The sequence below is a fragment of the Mustela nivalis genome (genome assembly GCF_964662115.1).
Source record: "Mustela nivalis genome assembly, chromosome: 1".
Taxonomy (NCBI): domain Eukaryota; kingdom Metazoa; phylum Chordata; class Mammalia; order Carnivora; family Mustelidae; genus Mustela; species Mustela nivalis.
This window is the reverse complement of record NC_139020.1, coordinates 106212054-106237560: the sequence shown is the minus strand read 5'-3', so window position 1 is coordinate 106237560 and position 25507 is coordinate 106212054. Positions and strand designations below refer to the sequence as shown.

The 25507-nt window shown below is 47.4% G+C and overlaps 1 long non-coding RNA gene across 4 annotated transcripts; it reads right to left on the bottom strand.

The window, feature by feature from the left end:
• Nucleotides 1-1638: 1638 nt before the first annotated feature.
• LOC309846250 lies at nt 1639-23785 on the bottom strand. Of its 4 annotated transcripts, XR_014301807.1 has the most exons (10): nt 23725-23785; nt 16964-17067; nt 14482-14513; nt 11013-11155; nt 8539-8640; nt 6593-6763; nt 5994-6197; nt 4091-4143; nt 2800-2954; nt 1639-1780 (listed from the first exon to the last, which is right to left on the bottom strand). It is a non-coding gene; the product is annotated as an uncharacterized lncRNA (long non-coding RNA). The 4 variants fall into 4 exon arrangements; XR_014301808.1 differs by lacking the exon at nt 16964-17067; XR_014301809.1 differs by lacking the exon at nt 16964-17067 and having other exon boundaries at nt 4091-4140.
• Between the last annotated feature and the right edge of the window lie 1722 nt (nt 23786-25507).

Genomic DNA, 25507 nt, shown 5'->3' with positions numbered 1-25507 from the left:
AGGACCTCTCCTCCTCCCCCTTCCCGGCTCCTGGTCCGGCTCTAGCAAGCGCGCATGAGCCAGCGTCCATGCTGGGTCTCCAACAACTGAAGTTCCCCATTTCCCTAACTTCCTCTTTTTCTATTGTTGATGGAAAACTTGGCCAGTTACTCACTTTGTCATCGTAGGCTTGCCGTGCAATATTCAGAACATAGATACACTTGAGAAATTGGTTTATCTGAAATTCAAATTTAACTGGGCCCCTGGTTTTTTGTGGTGTTGTTTTTTTGGAGGGGTACTAAACCTACAACCCTACCCCCTCTTGCCGCATCCCCTTCCTCTGGGAGCCTCCAGTAGTGGAGAGGACACTTAGTGTGCGGGGTGTGGGGCAGGGGCCTGCTTCCCGTTCCCTGGGTTCCCCAGGCTCCAAGAAGGGGGTACCCCAGCCTCTGCCCTCTCCTCTCCACCCGCAGATCTTTCCACCTGCTAAGCTTAGTCACCCTAGGGAAGGAGTGCTCCTTGTGTGCCCTTTTGGCTACCCGGCTCCCAGGAGAGTGGTTTATTTTCATGTTCACAAACGAATGCTCCACTCAGAGAGCAGAGCACCCTTCATCTCCCACATGGAGCTGTGTTCTCTGGGACCAACTGGCTCTTTCATTTCATAGAGCCTCTCAGGATTGGCTGTGTCACACCCGTCTGTCTTTGCCTCATTGTGTAAGCGGGTATCACCTCACCCTTTCTGCTGCCCACAGAAGCTTACCATGGAGCCACTGTCCCCTTCTTTCAGTCTTTTCTTCTAGCCCCTCAAGTGGTTATTTTAGCTTCCCTGTGAGCACACCGCACTTTGCTATGGCTTTCTGGAAATGAGCTGAGCTCTACTGGACCTAAAGTTCTGGGCAGCTCCCTTGCAAAGGGGGCCTCCAGGCATTCAGGGACGGAGACTACTTTTGACGGTGAAGGGACCTTCCCAGTGGACAGAACACACCTTCTGGCTTGCTTTTAGGCCGCTGCTACTCTCTTTCACCAAATATAGCTACACACTGAAATTCTTTTATTTAAGTAATATCTCCTCTTTCCCCCTCATCAAATAATCCTTGATGAGAATTGGTAAGTAACATAGTTTTCTGGGTATCAAGTTCTATATTTGCATGGGCAGTTTTCCCTTTCCTCCTAAAACAAGTTTTTTTCTTATTCAGTTCTAAATAAGAAAGAATTGGTCCCATGAGAAAAAAAAAAAATCAAGGTTTTATTATATACCAGTTTAATGAAATTGAGAAAGTCATTTATTCCCAGGGAAAGCATTTTATATGTCTGGAAGAAATACTTTGATGATGATAGGTGAGGTAGTAGAGATGGACTGGTTTATTTTAAGCCCTATTCAAGTATCAAAATGATTCTCACTAAATTGCCTTCTACAGAAGGTAGGTGGGTCCCAGTGTTCAGAGACCCTTTGCTTTCCCAAGTCCCAGGATGAGCATAAGGCTGGGAAGCTAGGAACTTTTATAACAGTAATTTAAAAATATGATGGGGTTGGGGGAGTGGTATCTAGGAAGAAGGAAAGAAGGACCAGGAAAAGCAAAAAAAAGAAAACTCCTGCTGGCGTTCTGGCCGCACAGGGGCGTAATATAAATCAGAAGTCGAAGGGATGTGTTTATTAAAGTTATTTGTTGTAGGATGTACAATGTAAAATCTTTCTTTTATCTTTGCTGTGAAATCTTCAGTGAAAGTCTATACTGCTCATGCTCATTGTGGCTCTGGAATGAACTAATCCGTAGAGAGCTCGAGGAGATGCTACTGAGTTCTGCAAAAAGATTGTCCAGGGAACAAAGAAAACGGGGCTCAGTTAAAGCACTGAGGGAAGGCCAACTCTGGATTATGCCTGTAAATCATTATTAATATGGGACTGAAGAATGTTATACAACCACTAAAAATGATATTTACAGAGTATTTTTGGTGATGTGAAAAAATGGTTTATGTTAAATATTACATTTAGAAAGCAAGGTTAAAATTGCATATACTCTGTGATGTAAATTATGTAAGAGTTATAGAAAAATGACTGAGTAGAAATGCACCAGAATGTTAATGGTAATTGACCCTAGAGATGTGGAATTATGATGACTTTTTTTCTAATACTTTGTGCTTTTATGTACTTTTCAAGTTCTATGCAATGAGCATGGACTACTGTAACATCTAATATAAAAGAAAAAATCAGGCTTCTCTGATTCCATTTGATCTATAGAAATGTTTGGTCCTCCCTCCCAAGTATATTTCTATTGGAATCTGGGGGAGCCATGATGGGACCCCAGCAGCCCAGCTGAAAGAGTTTAGACATGGTGGGAGGGGAGTTGGGGGACACGAAGTCTGTGCTGCTGCTGGTCCGAGGTGCAGATGGGTGGTCTACCAGCATGTGGGACAAAGAGGGTGCTGCCCTCTGGGTGACCAGGACAGGCTGCTGCTGTATCTGTGGGGCCCACAGCAGTGGCTGGAAACCCATTACAGATAATAAACAGGAGATTCAGGGGAGCACCACAGACTGTATATATATAAATATATATGTATACATATATATATATATATATATATATATTGGATTGAGACCTGCTAGAATGTGTCCCAGCCAAGCTCAGAACAGAGGTCCAGATAGACAATGTGAGATGGTGGGATGGAGATTACATGTAGGCAGGGATAATATTAATGGACATGAGAAGTTTGTGGCTGAAAGGTTCTATGGATGTTCAAGTCTCATTTCCATCCATTCAGTCATTCATTCACTCACGCACGTACGCACCCCTTCATACATCAGTCCATTCCTTCACTCACCAACAAACATTTACTGGGTCTACCATGCTAGGCACTGGGGACACAAAGCAAATAAGACATTGCCCACAAGTGATCAGACTCATGCCAGGTACTTTCATCAGGGTGGTGCAGAGGTCATGAACACACCTAGGATTTTCTTTATGGTGTTGAGCGATCTGTAGATAAAGCACATCCATGACTCTAGGTTAGGGGAGCTGGGAAAGGGTTTACATCAATAACCGCCCCCCCCCACCCCTCCAGGATCCCTCGAACATTCTCCACTGCTTCCCATCACACAGAATCAGAGAACAAGCACTGGGAAACATGGGAGCTAGCAAAGGCCATAGAAGATTCTATCACCCTGACTCTTAGTTGCATTTCCTAAGGATTGTGGAGTGATATTGCTAGAGATCTTCCCAGGATTATGTCCAGGAAGCAAGATTTAATGAAAAATAATAAGGGTACATGGACAGAGCTTTAAAGAGGCCAAACTACTTTTAAATCATTCTCTCATGTAGTCCTCACGTGATGGAAGCAAGTAGTCAGGGATTACCGTTTGAATTTCACAGACAAGAAAACAGGCTCAGAGAGCTGAAGTCCTCTCCTACCACAAAGTGGTGACAAAATGGGATCTCCATTTCAGGTCCTCTCTGTACCTCCTAGTCCGTGGCTTTTTCCTCACAGCTCACCCAGAGAGTCCATATGGCTCTGTCGCTCTGAGGGAACAGCCAGCCCATGGCACACTCAGAACACAGGACATGTGTGCAGAATGTGTAGGTTTGGGGTGGGGGGAAGGAGGAGGCTGGGTGCATTTTTTTTTTCTCTAGGGTTGATGTAATAGATTACCCCAAACTTAATGCTTAAAAAAAAAAAAAAGGACAGAAATTTATTCTCTCAGTTTTGGACACCAGAAGTCCAAAAGCAGTATTGCTGGGCAGAGATCAGTGTGTTGTAGGGCTGCACTCCCTCTGGAGGCTCTCGGGGAGAGAATCTGTTTTTGCTCTCCCAGCACTCCTTAGCTTGTGGCTGTGTTACCCACATCAGTCTTCAAGGCCAGCAGCTTCAAATGGACTTCTCCGAGTCAGATTCCCCTGCCTCTCATTTATAAGTATGTATGTGATCGCCTTTAGAACCCACCTGGATAATCCAGGATAATCGCCTCATTTTAAAAGCCTTCATTTAATCATACCTGCAAAGCCTTTCCCCTCCCTCTTCCCCCAAATAAGGTAACTCTATAGGTTCCTGGCTTCTGGACTTGATTGATATCTTCAAAGGAATGAACTCAGCCTCCCACCCTGGGCTAGGGACGTACATGTTCATAACATCTTCTGCCTCTGGGTTGTCACTCAGGAGAAGCTGAATCTGCTGATGGAAAAGGAAACATGGGAAGGCGACAAAATAGTTTTGAGGAACTTCTATGGATGAGGGTAGGACTAAGATTGCCTTCATGATGAAGCAGCTTGTTTATTGATTCAGTCTTAAAGCTGCTGCCTCTTCCCATGCTCCTGCAGAGTTGGCTCAAGTCCCCACGCTCTTAGCCTCCTCACCCTCCAGCCAAGTTCAGGGAAGAGGAGATGGCCCTGAAATCCTGGAATGTCAGAGCTGGAAGGATCACCTCGCTGATCCCCGCTCCCCTCTTTTATGGACAGAGAGCCTGTGGTTTGAGTGAAACCAGGCCTGCTGAGTCTCTTCCCTCAGAAAACAGTCCTTCTAATATGTGAGTCTGTATTTTTAAGGACCCAGCACAGTATCTCCCAAAGAGACTGGGACACAGGATTGCGGCCAGGAAACTGGGATGGGCTGACCATGGGGACATCCTGCTCCTGCGCCCTTTTCAACTTGGCTATGGTTCTTCCTGCTCATCCTCTCTGGATCTCTCAACCATCTCTTTCTGCTCTGTATCCTCTTATCCCCGTTCGATGCTCTCTGCTTCCCCTCACCCTCTCCACTCATCCAGTCCTCTGTTAGGCCTGCATCCTCACAGCAACCCCCCCCCCCCATATCCTCCTATTTCCCTCTCCCTCTGTCTTCCCCAGTTATCCCTCCTTTCCCAACCCACCCTATTCCCTCCTCCTTGGCAGTAGGCTCTTTGTCAGTTTCAAGGCCAACATGATGGAATAGAGAAGCACAGTGGCTTTTGGAGGCTTTTTTTTTCTTTTGTCAAGTGTAAGACTTCTGAAACTGAGAAAGATAATGAGGAAGGAAGTGGGGATATGAAGGAAGAGGGCTTACCTTCACTTCTCTGTTTGTGGGTTTCACTTGCATGAATTTTCCTATCATGTCTGGGCATCTACTGGTATCATTGCTCAGTTGAAGCTTGTGTGCATCAGCAAAATAGACCCTCAAAGTTAGGATATCCATTACCAGGGTGGTCAGACAATTCTAATTATACCAGAGTTCCAATATCGTTTATTAGCATGTGGCCTTTGGACTCAAGTTTCCTCATCTTTGAAAAATCACAGGGATGATACTATCTACCTCACAGAGTTTTTGTAAAGCATAAATGAGATAATGCCTGTGAAATCCTCTAGCCCAGAAATCAGTGCAAGTTGATAGTCAGTAAATATTCGTGGAAATGATATCTGAGTCACTTCCTCTGTGAAGACTTTTCTGACCTGCTACTCCAAGGAGGACTGACCCCTCCTTTTTTAGTGTGCTCTTTATACCCTAGTTACAGCCCCCTTTTAGAACCTGTAATACTTTATTACCCTACTCAGCCTGCATGTGGCCCCCTTTCTCCTCTCTTTCCAGCGCTAAGCATCTTGAAGACAGAGATACCTCTTACTCCTCTGTGTAATCCCAGAGCCTAGTGCAGTGAGAGGCTCATGGGAGGTGCCCTGGAAATATTGGTTGAATTGATCTGAAATAGTGAGAGTGCTGAGCGTAAGCCTTCCAGGCCAAGACTGCTTTGGATTTCTCCTGCCGGTTGCTGCCTTCTTGTATTTATTAGATCAATGGCAAAACCTGTTGAGAGGCATCTGGTTCTAGTAGCCCCAGGAGATTTGGTCGGCTCCACCTCAGGAGATGGGCCGTAGTAAGAGAGATCAGACGGTTTACCATGCTGGCAGTGCGCAGCCCTGCTTCTATCCCAAGCTAGCATGGTTTGCCATTCAATGCCATCATGTCATCGAAACGGCAAAGACTCAAGGGAGAGCCATGCACCTCATTTCCAAGAGGACCGCTTCACGGGTTCATTTGCCTAGGGGCAGTCCTACCTGGTTATCTCCAGAGTCTTTCAAAAGCTTTGGAGTTGGTCCAGCTTAGATGTGTGGGATAGGAGTGTAGTCCAGGAGGACACATTTAGACAGGACGGGTTCTGGGCCTGGCTGTACCAGAGGCCATTCAGAAATGTCTGTAGGACGTTGTCATGGTATAGTAACTCAGCAAAGAATAAGCTGCATGTCAAACCTGAGGGTGACCTAGAAGCCCAACAGAAGAAAGAGTCGTAAAGACATAGGCATCTCTAGAAGAGACAGGTCACAGAAGGAAGTGGAAGCTGAAGGGTTACTCATAACTAAAACTACCACGTTTGGGAAACTAATAATGTGTCAAGCACACTATATACTTTATCCTTTGAATCATCATGACAACTTATGCAGTGGACTCGCACAAAAGGAAACGGAGGCTCAAAGGACAAACGACTTGCTTAAGGTCACACAATCAACAAGTAAGAGAAATAGGGTCAAAACCAGGCAGTGCGCCCAGTCTTCTACTGCCAGCATGGGAATGGAGGGTACAGACTGTGATATTCCTTCTGTGTTGTACTCAGTATGGGCCAAAGAGGCACGGGCCCAGCAGATTTGGGAGTCCATACCAGGAAAGGAGGCATGATGCAATGCATATCTTATAAAGACGTAATTCCTGTGTGCTCCCTTCTGGCTGACTTCTGGCTCTCATATCTTATATCACTGCACCATCCTGGGATTCATTGTTTGGCAACGTTGTTCATTATTGCTGCTGTGGCTTCAAGCAGTGCCTCTTCTTACTGTTGAGAGATGTGGTCTTTCCTGAGTCAATCACTCAAGCAAGAGGTAGGACCTGATACAGAAAACTAAGAAGGTGGGAGAGACACTTCCCCTTCCTCTTGGGGCCTTTTCTTCGCTCCCAGACTACATGTCAGAAAGCATGGATTTCTAAGGCAGGACTCTGGGATGCTCCATAGTACCCAGCATGCAAATGCGGGCTGAAACCTAAAGGGACAGTCTGAGGAAGATCAAGCCCTATCTTGAGAACCAGATTGTCTAGCTGCAGATTACTTTCTAGGCTTATTTTCCTGCTACCATCTCTAAGATGTCATGAAGGATTGTTTAACCCACTGTGCCACCCAGGCACGCTTGCGAAGGATTGTTTAAATACCCGCCCTGACCTCTGCTCGACAGAGGAATTTTTAAGAGGAAGACTGTGGTCACGACATGAAACAGGTGCTCTAGGAAGTTACCACGAAAGGCGGATCGTTGGAAACAGGAGTTGGACTGGATTGTTTTTTTCTGCCTCTCTTCACAGGGAGAATCTTCTTCCCCAGCCAGCCCTGTGATGAGCATCACTTAGGGTCCCTTTGGTTGCAAGACACAGAGCATGTTGAATCAAACTGCTATCCACAATAAGAAAATGTCTTATTGGACGTGATGGGGGGAGGGCAAGAGAGAACAGCCGTAGGTATGATGCAATCCAGGCATCAGATACACAAGTTCTTTCTGATGGTCCACCCTGCTGTGCTCGGTGTCAGCGTTTACCCAGAGCTGGTTTTTTCTGTGGTTTTAAGATAGCTGCTAATGGCTATGAGAGCTCCGTGCATTATGGGCCTCTCAAGAAATCTGATGTTTTCTCAAGCACGGATGCTAATTCCTTGGCCTGACTAAGTCCACATGCCAACCCCTGGACCAGCAACAGATGCCAGTGGAATGCCATGAGCTGGGAACAGGTGGATGCCTACAGTTGGCTAGAACGTGGGGCCTACCCTTGCACCTGGGCTGGGAGCCAGGCGGGATGGCAGGGACACTGCCACAGGTACACACAGTGCTTCAGCCTATGCCCACAGATGAATTGTTGTTTCTGGCTAATCTCTGAGTCACTGTCCAGAGTTTCAAGGGGGCTGTAGCCAGCAACGACTGACTGACCACATGTCCTCATGGAACCCATGTAACCAGGAAACAGAAGAAACCCTTCAAATTGGGTCTCTGGAGAACTGCCAGGTACCAGTGTGTGCCACAGTCTTGTGCCAACCTGTTCACGCTGAGGGTGTGCCTGCTGCCTGTCCTCACAGCCTGTGGTCCTTGGAAGTCCTAGGGAGCTCTGTTTGTGGACTGGCAACTCTGAGTTGGGCCCTCTGCTTCCTAAAGGCTGTTGAAGCTCCGAGCTGACTCCTTCCTTGTGCTGCGGTTACCGTGGCCTTGAAAACACTGGGGAGCTGCCACATCTGTGCCCCCAGCCCTCCTTCCCATCACCGACTGCTCATTTTCTGAGCACCTCCCACGAACGAGGCACCAAGAAGGAATGGTATTTGCATGTCCTCCCACGTCCTTGCCCTCGCAATTATTACTCACTCATGTGAGGAAGGAAGGGATCGGGTTAGAGGAGGCACTTTAGTGAGTCTGCGATTGGGGTGGTATGGCCGGGAGTGTGGGGGTGAAGGGAGAAGGAGTGCACGGAACAGGAAGAGCGCATACTTTTGTAGGGAAGGGGTGCTGGGGAGCACCAAAAATGGCAGGAGTCCTTGTGGGTCAAGGCTTCACGGAATCAGCCTTGCAAATATTTACTCACCAAGGGAAGCCTATAAATCACACCAGTGGATGTAGACCATACGGCGTGGGGGCTTCCTCTGTCACGTAGTCCACCTGTCCCTCCTGGCAGGTGACACAGGTGCTAAAACAACAGGCAGCCATTTGGCGGCCACGATGGCTGCCGTCGGGGCAACCCTTTGTGACTCTTCATCTGCTACGCTCTCACTTCAGAGAGGGAAACAGCAGAGTGACTTTCCTCACTGGTGGTGTCTCGATGACTAAGTCGGTTACAGGGCTGCCAGCGCTGGGTAAGCAGCCCGATCAGGACGGCGGAGGTGGGCTCGTGGCGCAGTAAACACACACTCCATCCTGTGTCTACTGGCTCTTAAAGACGAAGAGCGTGAGCTTCTGTGGAGACTCTGTGTGTGAGTGTGAGCATGTGTGTCAGCCGCTTGGCAGGGGACCTGAGGAGGGCTCCACCCCAACCATTCCCACAGAAGCCTTGAACTCTGCCAGGCCCTATTGTCTGGCTACCTGGGAACGGAGGACACTGGCTGTGTCTGGGCAGCTTCAAGCCTGGGCAACCATCAGAGCCACACAGCCCCCTGAGCTCAACAGGCCAGGCAGGAGCTATGGGCTTTTCATTCTCCTCCCAGCAACGAGCTCCCCTGAGGCAACTGGGCAGTTGTTCGGGGTCCTGGGAAGGAGCTGGCCTTCTGCCCATCCTGGGCCTGGGGCTCCCCCTGTGTGTACTGGTTCCCAGGCCTTGGGGAGCTCAACCTACCTTAAATCTTAGAGGGTAGAACACCATTCCCTCCAAAACCACTACAAATAGCACTTCTGCTTGTATTCCTGCCTCTTCCTCTAGAGACACGTTCCCTCCATTTCTAATTACCATCACTGCCACCACCACCTTCAACTCCAACCACATTCTACCACTTCCACCATTGGTGGCCACCATCACCACCTCTGCCAACATTGCTTCAACCACTGCCCCTTATTGCTCCCACCTCCATGGCCACCATCACCGCTCCTGCTGCTCCCAACACCACACCATCTCCATCGTGACCACTACCACCACATCATCTGGGTGCCTACAGCCTAAGCTTGTGTGTTGCTGGGGCCACACATCTCTTGTCACTATTTCTTACAACAGTTTCTCCTTTGGTGGCAACTTGTAGTCTATAAATCTCCAAGCATAGACTAGAAAGTTGCTCGATTTCATTCCTGCAACTTTAGTCCATGAATCAGAGATTTGCGTTAAATGGCCTACAAATTCTCTTCCAGTTCTGAGAGTCTTTGGTAGGTGCATGTGTGTCTCTGTCTGATTGTGTTCACACCTGTCTAGGCCCATATGCCTGGAGTCTGCCAAATTGGTCTGTGATTCATCTGACTTTCCATGAGAATTTCTGATAGAATCTAGATCCAGAGCACATAGAATGAGACAAGGCACAATGATCCACTGTGGGTGTGTAAGCCCCTCCAACCTCGGACTATTCATCATTGCCTTCTAAACCAGTGATGCTTCCCAGAAATCCTGGCTTGTGGCAAAAATTGGAGGGTGTGTGACGTAAGGAAGAGTTATCACAGAGAATTAGAAGACTGGTGTGAAGGATCATTTAGGCCTTTTACTCACTGAGTGACCTTAGGTGAGTCACTTCTCTTAGCTTCAATTTTCTCTCTTCAGAAGTGGGACAATTTTACTCTCTTCTTAGTGTTACTGAGGGGATGAAAAGAAAAGCCGATCTGTGACAATACTTGATGCCTGGAATCCAAGGGACATTCGTTCTTTCCTTCCTCTCCCCCACTGCTCTGAGATCCTGTAGCCTTCAGGTGCTTGGAGAACACCATTGTTGATCCAGTCCTCTGAGACAGTGGGCTTCCTGTTCCCAGTTCTATATCAAATGGTTCTGAAGAAAGAACAGAGTGATCCCGCAAAATGTCACTGAATCAGAAGCTCAGTGGCTTTGCCAACAATCTGGGGGAGTGGACTACAGAGCAGCTACAGGGAGAGAGTGAGAGGACGCAGGCTTGGGCTTGAGTTCCAGGATGAGGATGGACCCTAGGACTTCCATCTTTTCTGCCTCTTCAATATGGAAATGCAACACACACACACACACACACACACACACACCCCAATCCCATTGTTGGGACAGAAGACAAAGACAAGGAGCAAGTGAGATAGGAGTCCCTAGAAGCCCAGAACTGGTACCCATGAGCTTTGATTGATTCATGGCCCACATTCACATGGCTGCCCAGACGGTGCCTTCTGCTGCAGTGCTCCTGCGCAGAGCATACAGCTGAGCAGGCTGGTGGCCTTCCTGTCAGCCCCTCCAAGTATGTGTCCTCGCTCCACACCTCTCCCTTTTGACCGTGAGAGTCTCTTGCCAGCCTGTAGCTCAGGTCTCTTTCTCCATCCCACTGGACTCAGCAAGGCTGGTAGGGTCTCTGGACAGGGACTGGCTGGTAAGGGGGCCGTGAAAGTGCAGGTTGGGGGTGGTGATAATACCTCACCTCTGTCCCAGCTGCTAGCCCTGTCCTTGGAAGCCCAGAGTCAGCTCTGGAATCAGAGAAGGAGGCCAATTGGGTCTTCCTCTTCAGCAGTCATGGTGCTTCCTGGAAGGTGCCTTCTTATTTCCTTCTTGGCTCACAGTACTCTGCATAGGAACACATTCCAACAGACCTTAGGGTTCATGTGTTGGCATTCACTGGAGGTGGAGACTTCACTAAGCCCCGAGCCCTTGATTGGACCCCTATTATTCTATATACTACTAGTTAGATGACTTTGGACAAGGGACTTATCTTCTCTCTTTTTTTTGTCTTGCTATCTTAATCTGTCAAAATGGAAATAAATAATGATATCTGTTTAGAAGGCTTGTTGTGAATTTAAATGAGATTATTTAAATGAGAGTTAAATGAGAGTTATTTCTGGCACTTGAAGACTTCCTAGTGTTCTGAAAATGTTAGTGAATGCTGCTCTTACTACAACTACCCCCACCGCTACAACAATGGCTGTCACTATCAGCGAAGCCTGTTGGAAGAGTTAAGCCCAAACCTCAAACAATCAGCTTTGGGTACTATTTAACGAGTGCCTACTATGAGAACATTCTACTGGGTGCCTTTGCTGACACTGACTTGTCTAGCTATAGTCAGACATGTAATTTTGCAGCCATTTATAGATGAGAAATAGGGGGCTTTCCTCAGGTCCCAAGGTGGGGATTAGCGAGGGAACTTTGCATATTCTTGATTTGGCATTTATCTAGTTATCTAGATATCTAGTTATTGATGCCTTGCCTCATTCAAAAATAGTTGAGGGCATCCATCTATAAATCATCCATGTGCCAGGTCACAAAATGACCCAGAAAGTATAAAAGCAACAAAATGGATGAGCGCGGGGTGGGAATCCAGCCCCATCCCTTACTAGCCAAGTGACTTGGATGGTTAAATAGAACCTCTGTGAGCTCCAGTTTCCACGGCCCACCGATTAGCTACACAAACTGAAAGGTACTCATCAATATCCCTGTTTTTCTGCTGAGGAAATCAAGATCCAAAGATGTTGCAACTTTACAAGTTTGCAAAGCTATCAGGTAAGTTAGTAACAGCCAGATAGTAGCTCTGGGTTGATCTGATTTCAATTTCCAGAACTCTTCCCGCTGTTCTGAGCTATTTCAGAGGTGCCTTTTGCAAGTACAAAGCTGGGATTTGAACACAGGGCAGCTCTTCCTGTCACATGGCGGTGCTGTCCATTTTCCTAGGGGACTGAATTTAGGTAAGAAAAACAGACATTCTAACACCCCCATTGGTGCTTGTCCCGTCTCAAGAGATGTTCCAAGTCCCAAGTACCTCAAGTCCTTCTTTCGAAAGCAATTAAAAATAATACTGCTTTCAAGGTGAAGAAGGAGAGGATGGGCTAGTGGAAAGTAAGGCAACCCAGAGCGTGCTGAAGTCACTGGCTCGTTTTCCCTTCGCCCCCTAGTCCGTGCACCATTGTGGTCTGCCATCAGCCCCAGGATACCACAGGAAGATGCTTTCCTCAGGACCTCAGTGGTCTCCTGGTCCTCAGACCATTGGCCTTTAAACATTTTCCCATCACTTAGTACCAGATCAATCCTAACAATCTGCTACACAAAGGCACTGTGGTAGATGATTCAACATTTATAAAGGTGCCAGGCCTGAAAGGGATTACAGTCAGCAGTGGGGAAGGAGAAGATGAAATAAAATATAATACAAGGCAGGGTACGTGACACAAGGCATAGGCAGCTCTGAGTGCCATCCTCATCGCCATCTCTCCTTCTTCCCTCTCCTCAGCTTACTCTTCTTTCCTTTGTGGTCTCTCCATTTCCGTGAATGAATCTACCTTCCCCTCAGGGTCTCCAGACCAGGTCTCTCTCCCTAATCAAGTCCTAATCACTCAGCTGCCATTTTGATGGCCTTTAAGACCAATATGTCCACAGCTCTAGTCACCGTCTTCCCGAAGCCAGCAGTCCCTTCCTGAGGGAAGGCAATTCTGTTCATCCTTAATAGCTTTCCCTCCTCCTTCCCTCCAATTTAATTCGTCTCCAAGTCTTCTCAGAGCTTCCTCTTGCAGAGTCCTTGAACACATCTGCTCTTCTATCCTCTATTATCACCTGGTTTAATTCAGGCCTCTGTGTGTCTTGCCTCCACTGTTTCATTAGCCTCCCAGACTTTGTCCTTGCCTCTTGAGCACATCACTCATCCACTGTCCATGCGTTATCAGAATGATCTTGTAAAAAGCCAAATCTGATCTTATACTTTCCCATGTGTTAAAATCCCCTTTGTCTTTAGCATAAATCCAAAACTCTTCAGCCTGACCCACAAGGCTCATGAAGTCCTGATCCCAGTCTTCTCTCCTTCCTCCCTTCCCCCACTCCACATCCATTATGATCCATAATTAGAGTGACTGAATATTTTTTCTTCCAAACCAGAATACTTAAAAGGGTGAAAGGAGGCCCTAGTCATAATTAAACTGGGATAAACTGGGATTCCCTGGGGCACACGTAGACGTACGTGTCATCTAATCCATAATGGCCATCACAGACCCCACATGTACATGAGTTTTTCTCTCTCTTCCCCAGATCCTAACTAGCAACTTCTCTTTGTGCCTCTAGACTCAGGTTTTCAGAGATAGAGAATTTGTCCCCGCTCATCTTTTCAAGGGCAAACCCAAGTTATAGCTCCTGCCGGCCTCCAGACTGGTAGGCTACCTTTATGTCAAGTGACCAGAATGGGCTAATTCAATATGGCTGTCCCAGGCTCCTCACTGAAGCAAGGCCTGTGGATGGGGACTTCCTTGGTGATGGAAGGGGGTATTGGCCTCTATGTCATCTGGAGCTGTCTTCATCAATACTTTAAAAACCCCCTCCCTTCCTTGGGATCATCCGCTAGGAGGTGATAGGCTGGGCCCAAATACAACCAAGGTCCCGGCCTGTTCTTCCTCCATACCCCAGCCACTCTGCCCCACCTCCCCCAGTACAGCCAACCCTTCAGCTGGCTGACTTGGAGGATGTCCTTTCCCCCCAGCTGAATTTTCTTCTTTCTCCCTTTCAAATCCTGCTGTGCTGTTACCCAGTAGTGGAAACAGCAGAAATCACTTTAGAAAGGAAGCCAGCTGGTTCATTAGTCTGATTAAACTCAAGCAATGGAATCTGAGCACAGTTCACATGATGAATGATGTGCTTTCTCCTTGGCCGCAGTGAATTTTGCAGTGGTTTTTAATTGTGGGGTTCAGTCACCCCTCACCTCTGCAAAATCACGTGAGACAGAGAGACAGGACAGGGCTATGAGAAGAAAATCACAGGGCTTTCTGAGTAGAGTGGTCCAGTCTTTCCCTCTCTCTCTCTTTCTCTCTCACTGCAGACCTGGTAGACTGCACAAGGAATGCCAGGTTACCTGAGTCTGTTAGGAGGACCCTGGTCTTCAGAGATAGCAAGATTTGTCTTTAAAGTCAGGTTGTGCTACTTACCAGCTGTGTGTTTCGAGGCTCACATTTTTCACCTAAAAGAGGGTGTAAAAATAAATATTGTAGAGTATCATGAGGACTAATAACTACTTAAAGCTCCAAATTCAGTGGTTCAATATGTATTTGAAGTATAGGCAGGAGTGGGCAGAAGTAAGAAGTAAGTAGGAGCAAGTAAGCAGGGCCAAATCACAAAAGGTCTTATAGATTGGGCGAAGGAGTTTATGATTTTATATTGAAAGAATGGGGCAGATTGTCAAAAGGTAAAATTTCAGAACAGTGATAGGATCAAATCTGCATTTGGGGACGCTCACTCTGGCTACAGGGCAGATTGGACTGGAACTGGACTGGGAGACAGAATGATCTGGACATTGACCCCAGGACACATGATAGGAGTCTAAGTGAAGGCAGGGAGTGGAGTAATGAAGAATCTGCCTCTCTTGTAGCAGACTTGGAAATCGGCAAGGAAACAGACTGAACTGTGCTTGCTGAGGGACTGAAAAGCAACACAGGGAGACAAGTTGATTGTGGGACACGTTGAATTGAAGGGAAAATTGCCAATGTTCCTTTTGATGGCATAGAATCTGACTGTTGGGGCACATAATTAGACAGACCCTGTCTGAAGAGGTCATCTCTCCAGGCCCTATTTCCGGGAAGATGAACAGCCAAACTAGCTAAAACCAATCTGAACGTTTCCCTGGGAAGTTCTTCTGAAAGCTGTCAGCAACCATGGCTGCGTCTGGAAATGCCTCCAAGTTTTCTAAGCAAGAAATCTCCCTTGCGTGCAGAACACCAAAACCTACCATTTCTTGTTTGCCTTCATTGTAAATATGCCTTTTCTCTGCTGGTCGCAGGTATGGGAAAGGGAGGGCAGCAGCTTTAACTGGAGGATATAGCGAAAGGTTAGTGGTCCTAAGAAACTGGTCAAAGGTGACCCAGGGGATTGCTGCTACCTTGGCAGGAAAGTCACAAGCGTGGGAGGACTGTCAGAGCAATGCAGAAGGATCAGAGAGAAGCAGGAACAATGAGACAGAGTAAAAAATGACAAAAACCTATGTATAAAGGAGGCCCTGACGTGATCTACACTGGGCGAGACAAAGAAAGTAGAGCCCAGAGTTGCCTGCAGAGGACGGCTTGACCTAACAGAAAGAGCTTGGGTTCTGGAGCTCTGCATTCTTAGGTTCAAATTTCAGGGGGAAAATCTGACTGTGTGACATTGGCCAAGTCATGGAAGCTCTCTGGGGCCCAGTTTCTTAATCTGTAAGATATGTAGGGTAAAACCTTCTTTGCAGGGTCAGGGTGAGAACTGGCCCAGCAAAGAGACAGTGCTGGGGAGGTACTGGGTTAATTTCAGTAGTTCTTACTATGTTATTGTCACTGCCACTCCAGCCATGTGACCTTGGTCAACTCACTTCATTCCCTTAATTTCAGCATCCTTATCCCTCCCTTGATGGGCATTTCAAGAATGAAGTGACATAACCTAGAAGACAGTACTGCCACCCATGGCACCTCCCTTTTCCCTTCTTCTCCTTTCCTATCTTCTCCTTTCAAGATCTTTGAGATCTCGGAGAAGATCAGAATTTAAGTATGAAACAGCTCACGGCTAAATGATATGAATCAATCTCTTAAGTTATTATTAAATGTAATTGTCAGCAGAGAGAACAGAAAAACAAGCATCCAGAATCCAACAAAATAAGCTGACTCTGATTTGGGGGATTGATGGCTAACTGGCCCAGTTCCTGTCCCTCCCTTTTTCTGATACTGCAGAGATGAGGTAACACCAATGCCCAGGCTGCAGAAGAAAATGTCTCAGTGCATTTATGTTTTGTGTCGTCTTTTCGAATCCAAGAAGCAGACAGTCATCTAGAATAAAGTAGCCCAATGATGCTTTCCACTTAAATGACCACTCAGCATCTGGAGCTCAGCTGGGAACTCTTTGCTATTCCCACTGACTGCCCAAAAGCAAGGGGATAAACAGCATATTTTTGTATTATTTCTCTTTGTTTCTGTACTGAAGAACCATGAAGGGGCGCCAGTGGCTCAGTTGTTTAAGCATCCAACTGTTGATTTGGGCTCAGGTCATGATCTCAAGGGTCATGAGATCGAGCCCTGCCTCTGAGCTCCATGCTCAGCAGAGAGTCTGCTTCTTTCCTGTGTTCTCCCTCTCCCTCCACCCCTCCCCCTGCTCATGCACACACACTCTCTCTAAAATAAATAAATAAATCTTTAACAAAAATCCTGAAATGATCATGGAGTTGAAGTCCAAATTTATATGTATTTTAATGGTGAAGAAATCTAAAGCTTGCACTAATGTGTTTCCAGTTTTGCCTTAAGACGTGAGGAGAAAGACACAAGTTTACATTCCAACAACAGTGATTTTGGAGGGGGGGAGGGGAACTGTTTGACAAGTGCTATGCGGCCTATAGTCTCTACCTTCCTACCTTCATTACCCTTGGACCCACCGTCAGAAACCAGCTCATGGACTCACATCACAGTGGTACACGCTGTCACTCCTAGAGACTCTGTTGGGCTTCTGCTGAGGGACCCAGGGAAGGGCAGTGATCACGGCCAGTGTCCCCAGGAAGTGTTTACCTGGGAACCAGGGAGAGGTAAGAGTAGGCAGACAGGCAGACTATTCACACATTAGAACCAGAGACTAAGTGATTTTATCTCTTCCTCTTCCCAGTGACACTTTTTCTACCACGTCATGAGGGTGGTGGGACAGGACCAATATCATGTTCGCAGATACTTGACAGCCAGCTCTGGCGGGAAAAGAGCAGGGGTACTTGATCTATAACATTTGCAGACTGCAGTTGTGTAAATGCTCCCACCATGGCTGATTTCAAACTACCAATGTGGGGTCACACAATGCGGAATTGAGAAGAGAGGCACACCATTGTCTCCCGCACACCACTGGGTAGGACTCCGAGATCACCACTCCCTGCAGTTGTCAAGAGGTCCCACATGGAAGGTCCTGACTTGCCCTCAAGATGTAGCTAAGGAATTGTTGCCTGCCTCTGAGAAGTGTTCCTGCAGCTCCCCTCTCCCAACCCACCCCGGCTGGATCCCCTGTGCCTCTCCATCTCCCAGATCACTTGTGAAGCCCTGGTGTCATCATTTGTCCAAACACCAGTCCTCTCATTAAACACAAGGCCCCGTCTCCATTTCCACAGCCCCAGCACCTAGCAGAGTGCTGAGACAAGCAGGTTCCTTAAGAACACGTGGTAAATCCATGTTTATTGGATGGACACCCAAATGAGTGAGTGAATGGTCTGGGGAGGAGAGGAGGCTGCTGTGAGACAGCTGCAGCGATGTGCCATTAAAAAAACCACCAACAACAAAACCAATGGTCAGAGCTAGAACCAACACGAAGAAATGTCAGGAAAACATGTTTACGGTCTTTGAAAAAAATAACTAGAGCTCCTAGGCCCCACAAAGTGTTAGAGTGCAAGGTTCTAAGTTGGCATGTCCTGCTGTTCACTCACTTGGAAACTAGTTCCAGTCTATCCGCCGGTTTCTGGCCCAGCTCCCGCACCCCAGCACAGGGAAAGGAGCTTTTGCTAATTGCCATAGATATTAAGGAAACATGTCCGGGTGTGCGTGCTTAGCCCAGAAGAGGTCGACATTACTCAAAGGAACAAAGTCATGGTCCTGAATATCTCTCTTCCCAGTATATAAATGAATCAAAGAACTCCTGCTGGGTGTTCTGGATCTCTCTCTCATCCTTCCTCCACTGACTGTTTGACTCTCTCCCCTTCAGAGTTGTACTCCGCGGCAGCACCCTTCTCACCACCGACTCCTTTCCCTGTGTGGTCTGTAATATTTGCTCCACCTCCTAGACTCTGAGCCTCTTGGGAAGGAGATTACTGTCTGGATCCCTAGCATAGCATCTGGTACATTGGAGGTGCCCAGGAAGCATTTGTTAAATGAACAAATTCACAAACGAGAAAAAAAAAATCCACTTCCTACACCTTCAATGTATATGTCCCAAATTGGCAAACCTCCCAGAAACGTAGACAGTGTGCAGATCAAGTAAGCCACCAGGCTACAGCCAGGGTTCTGTGAGAAGTCAATTTGGAAAATCTCAGAGTCCCCCAGCCCACATCCTTCTAGGGCCAATTATAAAAACCTTTTGCTTAGAGACAAATAACTACAAAAACTTTAAAATACAGACAGTTCCCTAGTTAGGAACATGTTGTGTTCCAAAAGTCTATTTATGAAATTGTTGTTTGGAATTCAGAATACACTCTCTGATAGAGCCCTGTTCAGAAGAGTCACTGACAACGTGGCTCTAACTTGAGATGTTTGCAAAGGGAAATAATAGGAAGCAATAAAGCTATACGGAGAGGCAACTTTTCTTTTAAACGTCATAAAATAGACATGCAGAATAATGGAACATAGACACACAGTAGCCTTTGGACAAGAGGCAGCACTGGGAAGCAATCAAGTGAAATTCTAAATGGTTTCTTTTTATTGATTACGGATGCTGACACTTGAGGAAAAGCCCGTTTTCTTCAGAACTCTAGTAGAGGTTAGAAGGTTCCCCCCAGTGGAGCAGCGTAGGCTGTGGTGAGTCACCTGCCAGACTTGTTACAACACAGGCTTCTGGCCTCTGCCTCCAGGGAGGCGGATGGGGGGGGGCAGGTGGAGAGAACCCAGGGATGTGTTTTTGGTTTGTATTTTTTTTTTTTTAAGATTTTGTTTATGTATTTGAGAGAGAGAGCAGAAACTGAGGGAGGGCACAAGCAGGGAGAGGGCAGAGGCAGAGGGTGGAGGGAGAGGGGGAAGGGGAGAAGGGAAGGGGGAGGGGCAGCAGGGAACTGCCCTGGGGCTGGATCCCAGGACCCTGAGATCATGACCTGAGCCTAAGGCAGATGCTTAACTGACTGAGCCACCCAATCGGCCCTTAGGGGGATGTGTTTTTTAGCCAGCACTCTGGAGAGACTGACCCGGATGATAGGAGGACTTCACCTGGGCCTGCCTGGAGGGGAGGCTACATCACCTCAGCGGGGTTGAGATGTCATCACCCCAACCTTTCTCCCTTTGGTCCAGTGCCATGCCCCTCCTTCCTCCACCGTGTTCTTTCAGTGGTGGGAGAAGGCTACCTGTCAGTCCACAGGATATGCTTGCATTCAGGGTTAGGAGCACAGATTAGAAAGATGAAAGAAACTCCATCACTCATTCATCACACATCTAGGGCTGAGATTTAGCTGGTATGCTGGTGATTAAAATAGCGAAACAAACAAACAAAAAACTACTTTGTACCTCTTGGAAAATGGCCTCTGCCCTGGGTCTCCCACACCCATAACACTTCCCTGCCAGCAGCTGCCTTGATTAAACTCTCTGCAAAATGGGATTAATAACATCTTCTTTGTACAGTTCATGTGTCCTTGTAAAGTGCTAAATACATATGTGCTTAACAAATGGTTATTTATTTCTGTGATTATGTAGCTTTCCAACTACTTGGAGAATCAAGACAAAATTTCAGGCAGCGATAAACCAGTTCTATAGAATACCGTTCAATTTGTTCACAAGGGCTACTATAGTAAGAGAATTAAGGCAAGCTCAGCGTGGGGGATGCTCTCTTAGAGGAAGTAGAGACTGCACGCTAAGACTTCTGGTTTCTAATACCAGCTCCCCCCACCCCTTACTGGCTGGGAGAACTTGAACCATCAACATCAGTGTAAAGTGAGGCTGGTGGTGCTCTCTTCCCAAGGCTCCCGGAAGGGTTAAGAAGCCAGGCGCCTGGCACCTCAAGGCGATCAGTGAATACCAGCTCTACAGAAGATTTGCAAGTGGGAATAAACCTTCCCTTGATGGTAGAATCTCAGGGCCAACCGGGACATTTAATTGTCTTCTTTAAGTTCAATCCAGTTTTATTGATCCCCTATTATGTACACTACTCCGTGGGTGATAGGAAGATGATTAAGATGTAGTCTAAGGAAGATCAATTGCAGTCACAGGACTAGGGCAGGGCAGCCTGTTGTAAGTAGCAGAATAAATTATAATCAAAGTTCAATGGACCGGAGAGAGGATAATGAACTTTGGTGGGGTAGGTGTAAGAGGTGGTCCAACAAAAAGAGCCAGAGAGAAGACAGGCAGTTCTCTCGGCCGCAGGATCAGCCTGAGCAGGATACAGAGAGAGATGTGTGCGAGGTAGGCTTGGGTGATGAAACTGGCGTACCGGGTCCTCGCAGGGCTTAGTGGATATATGAGTAAGAGGACTAGACTGGGGCCACGTAATGGAGGACCTTGAGTGTCCTTGTAGGGGATACCATTTTATTCTAAAGCAACTATAACAATCATTGCAGTTGTTGGGAGCTTGCTATGTGACTGACACTTTGCTAACCTTTTTCTATTTCTTCTAAACCCCACAGAAGCATATGCATAAATATCATTAGTACATTTTATGGATGAAGAAGATGAAGCTTTGAAGGCTTTTAAGCGAAGGAAGGACTCTGGGGCTTATGCTTTCAGAAAGTAATTCTGGAAGCAGCAAATGGGAGGGATGAATGCGGTAGGTGTTAGCACTTAGGGGCCTTCCTTCAATTCTAACATATTGTGACATGTGGTCCCCCCAAACTGGTTAACAAGAGATAAAGAAGTGACCGATAGTTCTAAAAATGGACTGATGCTCTCCAAAGTCTTGAGTTGAGCAGGCTTTGAAGCATATGGTCATTTATGGAATGAGAACCTTTTCCTCCCTGTGGTTTTCCCCAGGGGCCCTCATGAACGCTTCTCCTCCAGGGAACACAGTGAAGAATTCTACAGCAGTGTCCCTGACCAGAGTAATGTAAGTGAACCAAAATTAGCCTCTTTACAAGCTCATTAAAGCATAAAGGTTAGCACCCATTGCCCAAAATATAACAGAAAGGTGAAAGGCTCTTCTATTTCTTTTTCTCCCTGCTTACTCACACTTCCCTTCTTTCCACCCTCGCCCTCCTGACAGGCAGTAATCAAAGCAGGGTCTTGGATGGGTGAGTATCTGTTTCATAGTCAAGTAAACTCCATCAAAGTTTCTGAGAAATCTACTGTGAGTAACTCAAGGGACAATGCAGACTTCTTAGATGGCAGGCCTTCTTATTCAGCCCTGAAGTTTGCATGTTAAAATAATACTATCCCTAGAAGTTTGGAGACAGTTGCTGACCCAAACTGTTCCTTCCTAGGAAGCAGACAAGTGAGTAGCTGATTCAACTGGGCTTGTTTTGCTTTGTTTTTTAAACAGAGGGTCTTACGGAAATGGACTGTATTAACTATACATTTTCTGCACAGCACTTCTAAATATATGAAGTATTTTCCCACATACTTCCTCATCATTACCCACCCAGTGGTGCAGATCTTTCCATCTCCATTTTACAGAAGCGGGAACTGCAGCTTAGAGACACAGAGGCGAGTCTTCCAGCCCCATCTAAATGGTCTATTATTCTTAACCTGATGGTTTCTCTCTTGTGCTTTTCCCCAAGCTTATCAGTTGGCATTATGGGAATTTTCCCAGCATGCTTTGGGAGAGGGGTCCACACCCTACTGATGGGTCAGTACTTAAAAGTTGTTCAGTTGATAGTACTTAGACTATCAGAACCAGAAGGAGGTGTAGAGACCATTTCCAACCTCCTCATCTTACCAGTAAGAAAACTGAGGCCCAGAGAGGAACTGACCTGCCAACATTCCCAGGGCTGGATCCAGGAATCTCATTCATGATTAACTGTGACCAGGAGCGAGCCTCCCGTCTCTTCCAACCCCATCCCACTGCCTCACAATCTCTCTTGAGCACAGCCCTCCCATTCAAAGCAAAGAGGAAAACAAAGGTCAGGTCTTGGCCAGGATCAGTCCCCATCCTGTACTTGTCGGATAAAATGGAAAGATCCCATCAGTTATGGGATCATGAACTATCCAGTGGAAGGCAACTTGGAAATCATCTGGTTTCCAAGGTATATTCCATGGTATAATCCTCTGGTTCTGTAGGTGAGAAAAGTGAGGCCCAGAAAGGCAAATGGAGCCCCTGGAGAGAGACTTGAACACACGTCATGGTGTCCCCTGTCACTGACCCCACCTCTGGGACCGCAGCTGCCTGCAGTGTCAAAGGCAGTTCACCCAGTTTGTCAGGCAGTCCGACTTAAAGATTTCCAGACACAGGTACCCGAGCCCTGGTTTTGCCTTGGCAGCGGAGATCAGGCATCAGCTGCTGACTTGAATGATGTGTTCCCCAAGCAACATGGCGTACGTGAGCTGCCAACATTCAAGTCTCAGGGAACGTTAAGTGTGGAGCCAGTTAAAGATCCAAAAATGCCCTGTCTCTCAGAAACAAGGGTGACTCATCAGAGTGCTTGGGCTATGACTGGGAATGGCATTACAGTGGCCGGAGGAGCTAAAAACTCGCACTCACAAGCTTGTCTGCCACTGGCCCCCTGTTCACAGCTCCTTCTCCAACACAGAGCCCAAACACCACCCCCAGGAAGCCCAGACCTCCTCCTCCCTGAAGACTTGACTGCTCAAGCCTGGAGAAGCTCTCCCTTCTCAAGCCCTGAGACTCTGTTCTGTCTAACTGAGCACTTGATTTTATACTCTTTTATTCCTTCTTAATCATTTTGAGTGTTTGTTTCAGTGCTGCATGGACGGCAAACGCTCCGAGGGGAAGAAGTAAGCTCCCTTCTCCTTACCCTGTAGCTCATCTTGGAGTATCACTCCCAATCAGAGACATGCTCAGGCTCACAGCTACTCCTGGCTTCAAGGCTCTTCCCGCTTCACCTTGCATTCACACACACAGCAAATGCTCAATAAATCCTCACTGGTTTCCCTGTGGCTTCAGAATTTTCAGGCCTCTGTCAGCCACACCATGTCTCTGTGCACATTAGGGAAAATTCCTTTCCCCGGCAGACACAGCCCTGCCAGGCTGCATGGCTCCGTGGAACATGGCGGGACCTCAGCCCCTCAGCTGGGTGTCCTGGGCAGTGAGCCCCCTGCACTGCCTGGACTCTGGTCCCTCATGAGGGCAGCAACCACATCTCACTGGCCTGGGCCCTCCACTGCTCTCCATGCTGACAGGGATGGCCTTTCTTGAGAAAGCTGCCATCAGAGGCTTCCCAGCTTTTTCCCCAGCCCCTACTCTGTCAAAACCAAACAGGGACAGAAAAGGTCCCCCTTTGAGAGCTCCTTGGTACTCAGGGACTGAAGTCTATGGGCAGGGCACTCGGGGGCCCTCTACAATAGGGTTCCAACCATCCTTCCCTACAGCGAAGACCCAGAACTCACCGTGGATTTTCCTCCTACTGTGTCCTCAGCCTTGTCCTTGTCCTGCTGAGCTTCGTGTCAGATCCCCACTCCCCTTTCAAACACAAACCTTACCCCCTTCCTGATGTCACAATCAAAATAACCATTCTCGGGGCACCTGGGTGGCTCAGTTAGCTAAGCAGCTGCCTTTGGCTCAGGGCAGGATCCCAGGGTCTTGGGATCGAGTCCCACATCAGGCTTCTTGCTTAGCAGGCAGCCTGCTTCTCCCTCTCCCTCTGCCTGCCACTCTGCCTGCTTGTTCTTTTTCTCTCTGTGTCATATAAATAAAGTCTTTTAAAAGAAAAAAAAAACACCAAAATAACCATTCTCCTTGGTGCTTCTCCCCACCTACAGCCCTCCCTGCCTTCCATATCACTTTGCCCTCTGTTACAACCTTTCCGCGATATTTTCTTAGTGTGCAACCCAGGGGCGGGCTGTCTTCAAGCCCTCTGTCTACACAGGCTTCTCTGTGTTCACCCTGCATCAGGCCAGATCTTAAACTCAGCCCCACCCTGAGTTCCCCAGAGGAGTCCTCTCACAAACTAATTGAGGCACAACATTGTCTTTACAAATGATTGTGTTATAGGAAGTAGGGAGAGCAGAGACTTCACAGCCCTACACACCCCCCACCCTCCCTTCCCAGCAAACTATTTATGAATCTCTGCAAGTCCTACTGTTCTCCAAATCTTGGCTCAGGGGGTTTCTCTCCTTCATCTTCCTCAGTGAGCACCAGGTCGAGTCAGGCCTCCATACTCTATCTCTGCGTGGTTCCCACATTCCTTGCATCCGATGTATTCCCTTCCTTCTCTAAGAGGCCCAACCCCTCCCTGCAAGCACGCACCCCCCAAATCCATCATAGTTCTCAGCCAAATGGAGGCTCTCCCTCAGTTCTGCCTCCTTTAGAGAGTCGAATGGACAGAGCAAGAATGTTTCTCTTATGACATGCACGTGAGTGTGTTTTCCTTCACAGATAATGCAGTTCAGAAGGCAAGGAGTGTTCTTCCACGTCCACCCAACCTGGCACTGTGAGAATACAAACAGCAAGCCTGTGAGAAGCCTTCTCCTCTACAGCGGACAGAGGCGGTTACAAGCCCTTTCTTTCTTCTGGTTCTTCTTTCTTCCCAAGGAAAACCCAGGACTAGAATTAAGGGAAAGTGCCTGAAGACACAGTAGGAGCTTAACAGATAGTTGTGAAATGCATGAGTCAGTGAGTGAAAGGGAAGCAGGATAAAGGAAAAAACGTCAAGAGCACTCTCACTAGGGTTGTAACAGTCTAGCTAAAGGGAGTCCTGAAAACCAACCAGGGTGACAGAATGAAATGAGAATAGTGAGTGATAGGGTGAAGTGTGAACACGGGGTTCTGGTATTGGCTCTGCCTTCACTGCCACATGGAACCTTGGGGAAATCTCGGAACCTCAGTTCCTCATCTGTCCCATCTGCCTGGCTGCAGATGGACCATGATCACCCGGGTCCTCAGAACTGTCTGACATTCATGTTGGAGCCTTCTGCCCCAAATGCCCAGACACCCAAGTTCCCTCGGCGCCTCTGCATCTGCAGAAAGCTTTTCTTGGCTGCAGTCCTGACCCGGGGACCTTCACTGCCTGCCGGCGGGAAAGAATTCTCAGTTGTGGAAAATGGCAAATTCTACATATTTTACAAATGAGAGTCCAAACTCCCGATGACTCTAAATGTTGTGTGAAATGGACAGAAGTCATCCTGCTGGTGTGACACGCCTGAGATAGTGTCCCTACCACCACCAACAACC